The 14,533-nt window shown below is 45.7% G+C and overlaps 1 long non-coding RNA gene across 1 annotated transcript; it reads right to left on the reverse strand.

Moving 5' to 3' along the window:
* Positions 1 to 10,427: 10,427 nt before the first annotated feature.
* Positions 10,428 to 11,832, reverse strand: LOC121001524. The gene is made up of 3 exons (XR_005779074.1): positions 11,694 to 11,832; positions 11,429 to 11,610; positions 10,428 to 10,980 (listed from the first exon to the last, which is right to left on the reverse strand). It is a non-coding gene; the product is annotated as an uncharacterized LOC121001524 (long non-coding RNA).
* Between the last annotated feature and the right edge of the window lie 2,701 nt (positions 11,833 to 14,533).

Consider the following 14,533-nt stretch of genomic DNA (forward strand, 5'->3'; position numbering starts at 1 on the left):
GTTTTATAAAGAATCGGCCGCATGAAAGTAAGTAAGACTATTATATTCTCCTATATCGCACTATGAGGAATCTAACTATCCAAAAAAAAAAAAAAAGAGTTTTGCGGGGTGACAGAAGCCCTTTAAAGCGGTTATCCAATCAATAGTGCAAAACATACATAATATCGTAAATGATAAGCTATATAAAAGTAACCCTAACCCAGCTCTGTACCTCTCATGGATATTGAAATCCATCCATCCATCCATGCACTCTAATGATTCAATCACAAAAGTATTTATATCCAAGTGCTGGTTTCAAAAATTGGAAATATTTTACTTGGAACAACCCCCTAAACCATAATCATTAAATTCATAATGTTGTTATTAAATTGTATAATGATATTAACATTAAGATCAAGTAGCAACATATAAAAACAAATACATTTTTATTACCGTTATTTCAGGCAACCATTTGTTTGATAACCACTGCCTTAATGCCTCATTTTCCTTCCAAATTGTTGAATTTTTCAATTTTTGGAGGGCAATATTAAGATCCTCTATGCTGCCGGCATTTGCAATATCACGTAGCATCTTTAAAACTTGGTTCCGACAATGTCTTACATTGTGATTCTTCTTTGAGAGCCACTCCATCCAAGCCTTTTCTCTATGAAAATCACAAAGTAAAATCTTGGAATCTAAGGAAACAAAAATATAAAAATTATTATTTGGGATGAAATTGAAGATAATTGCATAATAATCAAGCACTAAATAAATGCAAGCAACAATGGGATTACCTGTACTAGAGCCAAGTCAGAGCCTACGGTCTGCAGACCATAGTGAGTTAAATATATAGATTTTTTCCATTGGTGGAGGCATTTCAAGAGAGACCATGTTGGAGGGCATTAAGGAGTCAATGAGGGAGAGTAACAATGAGGAATGCGGTGGGGCTGCGGGGGCATAAGGCACTTTTTAGTTGACTGTAGTCTTGAAACAGAAAATGGACAGGAGACAGGCACTCACCATCCGATTTACTACTGACAATCAAAAATTATACATGTTATTCTCATATAAATTCACAAAGTCATAAATTAGTAAATTAATAGTAATCATAATAAAATAATTTTTTAAAAAAAAATGACTATATAATATGGACAATGTAAAAAATTCACAAGTGACTATATTGGTATACAAAACTATAAAACGGAAACATATTGCTACGTAGAAGCTCGCTTAAAAGGACATTACCTGTTTTTCGAGCTTATATATTCTTTCTACTGTATGTACATTATCTAAATAGGTATACGATACTTGGTACAGTTTCGGGTATGCAATAGAGTCACTTGTCAATTTTTTCATTAGACATTTTATATTGTCCATATTGTTAGTTTGTTGTTTGGATTATTATGATTACAATTTTTTTTTACTAATTTATGATTTTTTGAATTTATATGAGAATAAAATTTTAAATTTATGATTGTCTGGAGTAAATTAGATGGTGAGCGCCTGTCACTTGTCAATTTTCGGTTTAAATAGTCAATTAGTGACTGGGTGAGTCACTTCAGACAGTGCAGCAACTCATAGCGATAGGCTAAGTGAGCCGCTATATAGCTATAATTTTTGACTGTACTCTTGCATTGCTTTTTATCTATGAATGAAATGTTACCCATTGTTATACATGAATATAACATTGCTAACTTGTTTAGATAAAAATCCACATGGATTTAACGCACAAATATGCAAGTCTTAAATACAAAATAAGGTGTGGGTCAGAAACAAATAGGACACATAAAGGAGAGATACTGCTCCTCAACCTTTTTCATTCGATGCTTGTAAATGCACCTTTAAATAAAGATAAAACATCTTTTTTTATTAGGTCCGGGACATATTTGGGCTAACATTTATAAATTCAAAATTGTAGCCCATGTCAACTGTGGGTTCTGGTGTTTTATACATGGAATAGAAGAACTGATCATCCAAATTATATATTTATACTTTCACTTGAATACTTCATACTTATATTTACATACCATGAAAAAGGTGTGTGATAGCATTGATCTCTTCCAGGCAAAAATCGACCAGAAAGCAAACAGGGTTCCATGTCTTATTCCACGACTTAACAATACTAAGTGCTTCTTCAATACTTTCGGCATTTTCAAATTGGGTGACGAAGGCACCTACTACCACATAGCATACATTAGTCCGAACACATAAGAAAAAAAGGGGCAAAGCATAGCGAGTTGTTTTATATGTAGCATCAAACAATGTCATTTGATGGCCATAAATCTGCAGCAATCGTTTCTGCCACTCGGTTTGATAACAGAACAAAAATGTCTGTTTATCCTCATCTTTGGCTGTACTAGGCCGACAATGAGTGTTAAGGGTACTATTTTCTTTTTGCCATTCATGTATGATATGCAGCAATTTACATTGGTCTATGGAAGAATTCTGTGTTAGTGACTTAGATTTTGCCATAATGTTACACATGTCCTTCCTTGTAGGATAAAATCGCCTCCGATTTTCTGCAGGTGCATCAGAGCCTGCCAAAAGTTCAGTAGAGACATACGTAGTTATGTGCCGCCTCATCTCACAAATTTTTCTAACTCCAGCTTTGTGCAAACTCATAATCTTTTCTTTGACTCTTAGGTCTACCTTTTCACCTAAGTTGGCAACCTGAAAATAAAAATAACTTGATTATCATCTATTCCAATTAATTTTAAGGAACTCGTTATGACTAATCAAAATTAAATTTACAACTCCAGTGTGAAATCCATTAACCTGATCCACTTTTTTGTTTCATGAGGAATAATTGCACATTCCATTTCATATCATTTGATATTTATTAACATCAGTTAGAAGTGTAATATATTCAATTTTTCAACAATAATTTCGGCCTGCAATTTTTGTCCATAAAAGTATTATACACCTAAGTGATGCCAACAAATGCTTTATTTGTAGCCAAATCAGGTAGGGTATTTGCATGTCCATATAAACATAATTATCTCTACATGGCAACATTGGATTGTAGCCACAAAACCATGTTTTTAGTACCAAGAATGGAAATTTTACTCTCTACCTGTCTGCTGTCTACCGTAAACTGGAATTCAATTGCTATTGTGTATAACTGTGACTTTATTAATAAAATTTCAGTGTAATTATTATTTATCGATATGAAATCTATATAATTCAAGAGGGTTTAACTCATTAACATTGCAATTGTTTGGTTATGGAAATTGAATAATGTGCTTTAAACACTATAGTCCTTTAAAGCAGGGGTGGCCAACCCGCGGCTCACAAGCCGCATGCGGCTCCTTGTGCCTTCATTTGCGGCTCTCAGGGGAGCGCTGCGGCCAGGGATTACTCCCCTCTCTGCAGCGGTGTAAGGCTGGAGGATTCAGAGCGCCGAGAGCGGGCACTCACTGCAGTCCTGCCTCCTCCTCCGGCAGAGAAGGTGAAGCTGCAGTGCTTAACCCCGCCACCAGCCGCCGATGTGCCCGCCCACGGCCACACCCCCATCTGTGAGTGTGTTTGTGTGTGACTTAATGCCCGCCCATAATCTTCCCAGTGCCAGCCCAGCAGCCAGATTCATCAGACCGCAGGATGGGTCTATGGGGCGGCAAGAAGTGGCGCAGCAAGCAAGGAGGACCTGGTTCCAGCTCCATAATACATTTTAATGAATGTTAATGGTGGACAGCAGGGCAGTGGGCACTCAATCAGAGCAGCAGTGGCAGAGATACTCACTGAGGCCAGCAGCAGCCATTTTACTCCGATTACAGCCACTCTGCAGCTTTGGCTCTAATCTGAGGTCATCTGAGTATAGGGCGGTCATCTGAGTATAGGGTGGTCATCTGAGCATGGGGCGTTCATCTGTGCATGGGGCGGTCATCTGAGCATGGGCGGTCATCTGAGCATGGGCGGTCAACTGAGTATAGGGCGGTCATCTGAGTATAGGGTGGTCATCTGAGCATGGGCGGTCATCTGAGTATAGGGCGGTCATCTGTGCATGGGGCGTTCATCTGAGTATAGGGCGGTCATCTGTGCATGGGGCGTTCATCTGAGTATAGGGCGGTCATCTGTGCATGGGGCGTTCATCTGAGTATAGGGCGGTCATCTGTGCATGGGGCGTTCATCTGAGTATAGGGTGGTCATCTGAGCATGGGCGGTCATCTGAGTATAGGGCGTTCATCTGAGCATGGGGCGGTCATCTGAGTATAGGGCGTTCATCTGTGCATGGGGCGGTCATCTGAGTATAGGGCGGTCATCTGAGTATAGGGCGTTCATCTGTGCATGGGACGGTCATCTGAGCATGGGCGGTCATCTGAGTATAGGGCGGTCATCTGTGCATGGGGCGTTCATCTGAGTATAGGGTGGTCATCTGAGCATGGGCAGTCATCTGAGTATAGGGCGGTCATCTGTGCATGGGGCGTTCATCTGAGTATAGGGCGGTCATCTGTGCATGGGGCGTTCATCTGAGTATAGGGCGGTCATCTGAGTATAGGGCGGTCATCTGAGCATGGGCGGTCATCTGAGTATAGGGCGTTCATCTGTGCATGGGGCGGTCATCTGAGTATAGGGCGGTCATCTGAGTATGGGACGGTCATCTGAGCATGGGCGGTCATCTGAGTATAGGGCGGTCATCTGTGCATAGGGCGTTCATCTGTGCATGGGACGGTCATCTGAGCATGGGCGGTCATCTGAGTATAGGGCGGTCATCTGAGTATAGGGCGGTCATCTGAGTATAGGGCGGTCATCTGTGCATGGGGCGTTCATCTGAGTATAGGGTGGTCATCTGAGCATGGGCGGTCATCTGAGTATAGGGCGGTCATCTGAGTATAGGGCGGTCATCTGAGCATGGGCGGCCATCTGAGTATAGGGCGGTCATCTGAGTATAGGACGGTCATCTGTGCATGGGGCGTTCATCTGAGTATAGGGCGGTCATCTGTGCATGGGGCGTTCATCTGAGTATAGGGCGGTCATCTGTGCATGGGGCGTTCATCTGTGCATGGGGCGGTCATCTGAGCATAGGGCGGTCATCTGTGCATGGGGCGTTCATCTGAGTATAGGGCGGTCATCTGAGTATAGGGCGTTCATCTGTGCATGGGGCGTTCATCTAAGTATAGGGCGGTCATCTGAGTATAGGGCGGTCATCTGAGCATGGGCGGTCATCTGAGTATAGGGCGGTCATCTGAGCATGGGCGGTCATCTGAGTATAGGGCGGTCATCTGAGTATAGGGCGGACATCTGTGCATGGGGCGTTCATCTGAGTATAGGGCGGTCATCTGTGCATGGGGCGTTCATCTGAGCATGGGCGGTCATCTGAGCATGGGCGGTCATCTGAGCATGGGCGGTCATCTGAGTATAGGGCGGTCATCTAAATATAGGGCGGTCATCTGTGCATGGGGCGTTCATCTGAATATAGGGCGGTCATCTGTGCATGGGGCGTTCATCTGAGTATAGGGCGTTCATCTGTGCATGGGGCGGTCATCTGAGTATAGGGTGGTCATCTGAGTATAGGGCGGTCATCTGAGTATAGGGCGTTCATCTGTCCATGGGACGGTCATCTGAGCATGGGCGGTCATCTGAGTATAGGGCGGTCATCTGAGTATAGGGCGGTCATCTGTGCATGGGGCGTTCATCTGAGTATAGGGTGGTCATCTGAGCATGGGCGGTCATCTGAGTATAGGGTGGTCATCTGAGTATAGGGCGGTCATCTGTGCATTGGGCGTTCATCTGAGTATAGGGTGGTCATCTGAGCATGGGCAGTCATCTGAGTATAGGGTGGTCATCTGAGTATAGGGCGGTCACCTGTGCATGGGGCGTTCATCTGAGTATAGGGCGGTCATCTGAGTATAGGGCGGTCATCTGAGTATAGGGCGGTCATCTGAGCATGGGGCGTTCATCTGAGTATAGGGCGGTCATCTGAGTATAGGGCGGTCATCTGAGCATATGGGCGGTCATCTGTGCATGGGGCGTTCATCTGTGCATGGGGCGTTCATCTGTGCATGGGGCGGTCATCTGAGCATGGGCGGTCATCTGAGCATGGGCGGTCATCTGAGCATGGGCGGTCATCTGAGCATGGGCGGTCATCTGAGTATAGGGCGGTCATCTGTGCATGGGGCGTTCATCTGAGTATAGGGCGGTCATCTGTGCATGGGGCGTTCATCTGAGTATAGGGTGGTCATCTGAGCATGGGCGGTCATCTATGTATAGGGCGTTCATCTGAGCATGGGGCGGTCATCTGAGCATGGGCGGTCATCTGAGTATAGGGCGGTCATCTGAGTATAGGGCGGTCATCTGTGCATGGGGCGTTCATCTGAGTATAGAGTGGTCATCTGAGTATAGGGCGTTCATCTGTGCATGGGGCGGTCATCTGAGTATAGGGCGGTCATCTGAGTATAGGGCGTTCATCTGTGCATGGGATGGTCATCTGAGCATGGGCGGTCATCTGAGTATAGGGCGGTCATCTGTGCATGGGGCGTTCATCTGAGTATAGGGTGGTCATCTGAGCATGGGCAGTCATCTGAGTATAGGGCGGTCATCTGAGTATAGGGCGGTCATCTGTGCATGGGGCGTTCATCTGAGTATAGGGCGGTCATCTGAGTATAGGGCGGTCATCTGAGTATAGGGCGGTCATCTGAGCATGGGCGGTCATCTGAGTATAGGGCGTTCATCTGTGCATGGGACGGTCATCTGAGCATGGGCGGTCATCTGAGTATAGGGCGGTCATCTGAGTATAGGGCGGTCATCTGTGCATGGGGCGTTCATCTGAGTATAGGGTGGTCATCCGAGCATGGGCGGTCATCTGAGTATAGGGCGGTCATCTGAGTATAGGGCGGTCATCTGTGCATGGGGCGTTCATCTGAGTATAGGGCGTTCATCTGAGTATAGGGCGGTCATCTGAGTATAGGGCGGTCATCTGAGCATATGGGCGGTCATCTGTGCATGGGGCGTTCATCTGAGCATGGGGCGGTCATCTGATCATGGGCGGTCATCTGAGTATAGGGCGGTCATCTGAGTATAGGGCGGTCATCTGTGCATGGGGCGTTCATCTGAGTATAGAGTGGTCATCTGAGTATAGGGCGTTCATCTGTGCATGGGGCGGTCATCTGAGTATAGGGCGGTCATCTGAGTATAGGGCGTTCATCTGTGCATGGGACGGTCATCTGAGCATGGGCGGTCATCTGAGTATAGGGCGGTCATCTGTGCATGGGGCGTTCATCTGAGTATAGGGTGGTCATCTGAGCATGGGCAGTCATCTGAGTATAGGGCGGTCATCTGAGTATAGGGCGGTCATCTGTGCATGGGGCGTTCATCTGAGTATAGGGCGGTCATCTGAGTATAGGGCGGTCATCTGAGTATAGGGCGGTCATCTGAGCATGGGCGGTCATCTGAGTATAGGGCGTTCATCTGTGCATGGGACGGTCATCTGAGCATGGGCGGTCATCTGAGTATAGGGCGGTCATCTGAGTATAGGGCGGTCATCTGTGCATGGGGCGTTCATCTGAGTATAGGGTGGTCATCCGAGCATGGGCGGTCATCTGAGTATAGGGCGGTCATCTGAGTATAGGGCGGTCATCTGTGCATGGGGCGTTCATCTGAGTATAGGGCGATCACCTGAGTATAGGGCGGTCATCTGAGTATAGGGCGGTCATCTGAGCATGGGCGGTCATCTGAGTATAGGGCGGTCATCTGAGTATAGGGCGGTCATCTGTGCATGGGGCGTTCATCTGAGTATAGGGCGGTCATCTGTGCATGGGGCGTTCATCTGAGTATAGGGCGGTCATCTGTGCATGGGGCGTTCATCTGTGCATGGGGCGGTCATCTGAGCATAGGGCGGTCATCTGTGCATGGGGCGTTCATCTGAGTATAGGGCGGTCATCTGAGTATAGGGCGTTCATCTGTGCATGGGGCGTTCATCTGAGTATAGGGCGGTCATCTGAGTATAGGGCGGTCATCTGAGCATGGGCGGTCATCTGAGTATAGGGCGGTCATCTGAGCATGGGCGGTCATCTGAGTATTGGGCGGTCATCTGAGTATAGGGCGGTCATCTGTGCATGGGGCGTTCATCTGAGCATGGGCGGTCATCTGAGCATGGGCGGTCATCTGAGCATGGGCGGTCATCTGAGCATGGGCGGTCATCTGAGTATAGGGCGGTCATCTGAGTATAGGGCGGTCATCTGTGCATGGGGCGTTCATCTGAGTATAGGGCGGTCATCTGTGCATGGGGCGTTCATCTGAGTATAGGGCGGTCATCTGAGTATAGGGCGTTCATCTGTGCATGGGGCGGTCATCTGAGTATAGGGCGGTCATCTGAGTATAGGGCGTTCATCTGTGCATGGGACGGTCATCTGAGCATGGGCGGTCATCTGAGTATAGGGCGGTCATCTGTGCATGGGGCGTTCATCTGAGTATAGGGTGGTCATCTGAGCATGGGCGGTCATCTGAGTATAGGGTGGTCATCTGAGTATAGGGCGGTCATCTGTGCATGGGGCGTTCATCTGAGTATAGGGTGGTCATCTGAGCATGGGCAGTCATCTGAGTATAGGGCGGTCATCTGAGTATAGGGCGGTCATCTGTGCATGGGGCGTTCATCTGAGTATAGGGCGGTCATCTGAGTATAGGGCGGTCATCTGAGCATGGGTGGTCATCTGAGTATAGGGCGGTCATCTGTGCATGGGGCGGTCATCTGAGTATAGGGCGGTCATCTGAGTATAGGGCGTTCATCTGTGCATGGGACGGTCATCTGAGCATGGGCGGTCATCTGAGTATAGGGCGGTCATCTGAGTATAGGGCGGTCATCTGTGCATGGGGCGTTCATCTGAGTATAGGGCGGTCATCTGAGTATAGGGCGGTCATCTGAGTATAGGGCGGTCATCTGAGTATAGGGCGGTCATCTGAGCATGAGTGGTCATCTGAGTATAGGGTGGTCATCTGTGCATGGGGCGGTCATCTGAGTATAGGGCGGTCATCTGTGCATGGGGCGGTCATCTGTGCATGGGGCGGTCATCTGAGTATAGGGCGGTCATCTGAGTATAGGGCGTTCATCTGTGCATGGGACGGTCATCTGAGCATGGGCGGTCATCTGAGTATAGGGCGGTCATCTGAGTATAGGGCGGTCATCTGTGCATGGGGCGTTCATCTGAGTATAGGGCGGTCATCTGAGTATAGGGCGGTCATCTGAGCATGAGTGGTCATCTGAGTATAGGGTGGTCATCTGTGCATGGGGCGGTCATCTGTGCATGGGGCGGTCATCTGAGTATAGGGCGGTCATCTGAGTATAGGGCGTTCATCTGTGCATGGGACGGTCATCTGAGCATGGGCGGTCATCTGAGTATAGGGCGGTCATCTGTGCATGGGGCGTTCATCTGAGTATAGGGTGGTCATCTGAGCATGGGCGGTCATCTGAGTATAGGGTGGTCATTTGAGTATAGGGCGGTCATCTGTGCATGGGGCGTTCATCTGAGTATAGGGTGGTCATCTGAGCATGGGCAGTCATCTGAGTATAGGGCGGTCATCTGAGTATAGGGCGGTCATCTGTGCATGGGGCGGTCATCTGAGTATAGGGCGGTCATCTGAGTATAGGGCGTTCATCTGTGCATGGGACGGTCATCTGAGTATAGGGCGGTCATCTGAGTATAGGGCGGTCATCTGAGCATGGGCGGTCATCTGAGTATAGGGCGGTCATCTGAGTATAGGGCGGTCATCAGGAACTTCGATAATCACATTAGTCTAGTAGTTCATAATCACAGAGCATAGAGAAAACAAAAACAAAATAATTTAATCTTTATTCAATTAAAATATTTGAAATGTTCTTAGGTTTAGAAAACTTCATTGAGTCATTACACATAAATAAGTTGGATACATGACAAAAATCGATGCTCTTGTTGGTCACATCTTAATTCAGATATTTTTTGGCCCAATCAGGTCCATAAAGGGGTTATCACATAATTATTAAAAATAAATACATCATATAGTACATGATAATGTATTTCTAACAACGATAGAACCAGCCCTGTATCTCACATGGATCCAGAGATCTCCTCTTTCATGCTCTGCTAGATTTAGATCTGGCTGACAGCTCTAAGGGCATGTTTATGCTACAGTCCAAAGGGCGTGTCCATGCTCTCCCTATCACAGCTCAGGAGGCGTGTCCATGCTCTCCCTATCACAGCTCAGGAGGCGTGTCCATGCTCTCCCTATCACAGCTCAGGAGGCGTGTCCATGCTCTCCCTATCACAGCTCAGGAGGCGTGTCCATGCTCTCCCTATCACAGCTCAGGAGGCGTGTCCATGCTCTCCCTATCACAGCTCAGGAGGCGTGTCCATGCTCTCCCTATCACAGCTCAGGAGGCGTGTCCATGCTCTCCCTATCACAGCTCAGGAGGCGTGTCTATGCTCTCCCTATCACAGCTCAGGAGGCGTGTCCATGCTCTCCCTATCACAGCTCAGGAGGCGGTTGAAAGATGAAACTGAGCGTTTGCGGCCATCTCAGTTAGCAGGTGGTGCTATAGCTATACAGATAAATTTAATTGAATAACTCATTGGGGATACTAAATTTAATATTATATGCAATTCGAGAAGTGTTCAGATCCAGGTGCTGGTTTGCAAACAATCATTTTTTTTTTAGGACAACCCCTTTAAGCCACTAGAGAAATACTGGTTACTGATTTTGGCATGCCAGGGCACGCCCTGCACTGCCAAAAAGGTATTTTGGGTTTATGTACAATAACTTTGATAGTATTGAACTTCTTAAAAGAGGACCCAAAATTGCCATGTTTTGTGCCCTAAACTCCAGCAGCGAAATCACATGCCGTTAGTTTCTGTTGGCCATATTCTGGTAATTGGTTCTCTTTAATCTATAATAATAGTAATCTAAAAAAAATAACTAAGTAACCTTAAAGTCTGGAAATCTAAGAATATGTATAATGTGGATTTCAGCTGTGCATCCCATTTTCTTTGTGTTCTGAATAATTCTCCGTTTTCTTCTAAAGCAATGATCTTCAGTCTGTGAAATTGAATTATAAGAAAATAATCAGCTATAAGGGAAACAAATTAAAGGATTTTTATATTTTCATGTTAAAAAAAATGATGTTTCCCTATATCATGACTTATTGTGATTTCTAACAAAGTGGATTACCATGCAGCACACTACATATAGGAAAAACACTGACACTACCTTTTATCAATGGAGTTTGCAGTTTCATGGGCCAGCCTGTTCAAGGCATTCTACTTAAACCATTTTTATCTGAAAACAGGAATGATCAACCTACAGCCCTTACAAAACTAAATCTTGGATAATTCCCGGACTATTAGGAGTTGTAGTTCTACAACAGCTGGATGGCCGCCGGTTGAGCATCCTTGTCTTAAACAATATAATATGGGGGGGGTTGTCAGTGGTATATTTTACAAAAATGGTCCAATATATTTCAACATTGTACAGAATATGAAAATACCTGATTTTTTATTTCTCCTGAATTTTTCTTACTCTTATGCCTATTTAAATCTCTCCCTAAATGACATTGAAGACTTTTTCTGCCAACAATAAGATACGGAACACCGGTAAAGGAAATGAGTATGCTTCCATTCACATTCGGACTCTTCCACAAGATTCTTTCACTGCCAGAAGCCTTGAAGTCTTTGAGATAAAAAGAGAAGTTAACATATGTATAGCAAATATACTGAAAAGTTGGTTATTTACTCTGAATGTAAAATCGGTACCTTCATTGCCAAAGTTTTTTGACTTTTGAAGAATAATAAAGTTAGATTTTGTACTTTCCTCAAAAGAAGAAATAGTTTTCTCCAATGAGACTTTTGCATCAAAACATTTGACAGGAGGATCTGAAACAGATATAATATCCTAGCAATACAAAAAGTAAAAAATTTGGAAAATGTCTTATAATAAATTTTAAAAAGCAAAGATACACTGACTTCTTTATAATATGGTTTTATGAAGAAAAGTTAGCCAACCTGGTGTGCATACACATAATGGAGAGCACTCTTATGCCACATACACAGTAGTCCCTACGTTGTATTTCAGAGCAGCTCAGAGTGATAATAGCCTAATTGTTTCCACTTACTAATATCGTGGGTAAATCCACTTTGGTGTGAGTTTAATATTATACACTACATTTTCGGACTGGCATATGCTCAAATTTTACATGACTGCTTTGGAAAATAGGAGAACTGAGCAAAAGCCAAGGAAACAGATCCTTAGGAGAATTTTTTTTTTTTTTTTTTTATGGAGGCCAGACTGTCGCCCTTATAAGAATCTGGTCACAGCAGCAACAAGTGACATCTTCACAAAAGGGTTAGATAACATATTATAGAGAAACATCAATGGCTAAGAAAATTAGGGTATTTTTTTACCCTCATCCCTGTCCTAAGGGAATGAACTTTCTGCCCCCCTTGGTATGATGAACACATGTATTTTTTCAACCGTACTAAGTAACTATGCAGTGCTATAGTCTCTGCTGATATGGTACTGCCAACCACTCCTAGCCCAAGTGGCTTATGCTGTACTACAGTGAGAAATTAAGGAGCACAGGAATGGAGGTACCAAATCCCCTGGTATTTCTTTACTTAAGAACCTCTGCAGGGATACATTTTAATTAAGCAGCAGCCAAGCATGCACTCTGCATCTCTCATCAGCAACTATGTGATATTCAAAAACAGATAACTGAAACACTACCCTTTATATCAGTCCTAAAAGAGTGGACCTATTCATGCCCGATCATAGCTTCATTCTAAATAACCGTTACTGATATAGCATGAGGAATAATAGCTGAGGACCATTACTGACTTTGCGAGGGTCCAAGACTTCTACTTCCCACTCTTGCTGAATCAACTTTTTTTTTAATCAAAAGTTTTGAGTTTCAAATTATATGTGAAACTAGCTTCAAAGTAAAAAGGGTTGTCCGGGTTAAGAGCTGAACCAGAACATAACTATTATCACCCAGGCAGACCCCCTGACTTGTGCATCGGAGCAGTTCATGTTCCAATGCGCTCCTTTGGCCTGCACTGAGTCGCACAGGGCAAGGGCTCTTATGGTTGCAACACACTGCCAGGGTGGAAGCTTCCGCACAGCAATGTGTTCGGTGACGTCAGCGGCATTGATGGGCGGGCTTGAGAGCTGCCCTAGCCGTTTTACAGGCGAGGGCAGCACTAAAGCCCTCCCATCAGTGCCGGTGAAGTCAACGGGCTTCCTGACAGCCCCACAGAGAGCCCTATTCGTCACCGGAACAGAAGAAAATGCCTTTACCCTACCCTTTACCGCAATTTAGCACAGGGAAAAGGAGAACATCAGAGCATAAACTGCTCCGATGTTGAAGTCGGGCGCTCCTTCTTCTGTCTGTGCGGCGCATTGCTAATGCTTATAGCATTAGCAATGTGCCGCACAGACCTATGAGAAGAAAGAGCGCCCGGCGGCCACGGCGCACGCGAGTATAATGCTGCTCACTAACATACCATGGCAGCCAGGACTTCAGTAGCGTCCTGGCTGCCATGGTAACCAATCGGAGCCCCAGCATTACACTGCTGGGACTCCGATCGGAACTGCCACAAATGATGCGGCGCAATGATTAATACTGGGGAGGGAGGGGGGTTGGGGCGCACTGCCCACTGCCACCAATGATGGGAGGACGACCCTGTGGCCTCCAATGATTAATACTGGGGAGGGAGGGGGCACACTGCCCACTGCCACCAATGCAGAGACTGAAGAACATTCCCTGCACCCAACCTTAGAGAGGACGCTGTGATCCGCCCAATTAACCCCTTAGGTGCCACACCTGAGGGGTTAATTGCGCGGATCACATCGTCCTCTCAGAGGTCGGGTGCCAGGAATGCGAGTCACAGAATTCCTTCCCCCACGCCGGCCGAACTGCTAAGAGGGCCGCCGCAAGTGGCCAGCAGGTATCGGGGCCATTTAAATGAGTACAAGTACTCTGCAAATGTCCAGTATCGGTTCATGCTAGGGCAGGAGGCCACGGACGCAGATTTAGAAGTGGTCAGCGCACATGACCGCTTCTATGACATCACGAAATACAGCGTTATTTAGGAAACAGCGATATCGCCATATCGCCGTTTTTTTAATACCGCGGTATATCTTGATATCGGATATCGCCCAACCCTTGGGGGGGATGTTATCTGAACCCGGACAACCCATTTAAGATTTTAATTCAATTTCATAGAATGGAATTATTTTCAAAAATGATCTACTTAAACAGTTAATGGTGAAAGATATTTTTAAGATCAGTATTTGATAGATCTTACTTGAAATATTTCTTTCTTCTGTGTGTAACACCTAGAAAATAAATGGAAAATGAGATTTTTGTGAAAACTCAACGGTAAAATCTCTTTCTCGCTGAGTTCATTGGGGGGGGGGAAAGAACACAGGAGACCATTGGACAGAAAGCAATACCATGGGAGTAAATAAAAAAAACTGAAAAAATTAAAGGCTGACCATAAGATCCCACAAGGAAATCTGGAGACCAGATAAACAGTAAACCTTGAATAGGACAGGAAGAGAATAACCAGGAAGGCCAGAGCATACAATACACAGT

This window comes from Bufo bufo, chromosome 5 (assembly GCF_905171765.1).
Source record: "Bufo bufo chromosome 5, aBufBuf1.1, whole genome shotgun sequence".
In the NCBI taxonomy this organism is placed as follows: Eukaryota; Metazoa; Chordata; class Amphibia; order Anura; family Bufonidae; genus Bufo; species Bufo bufo.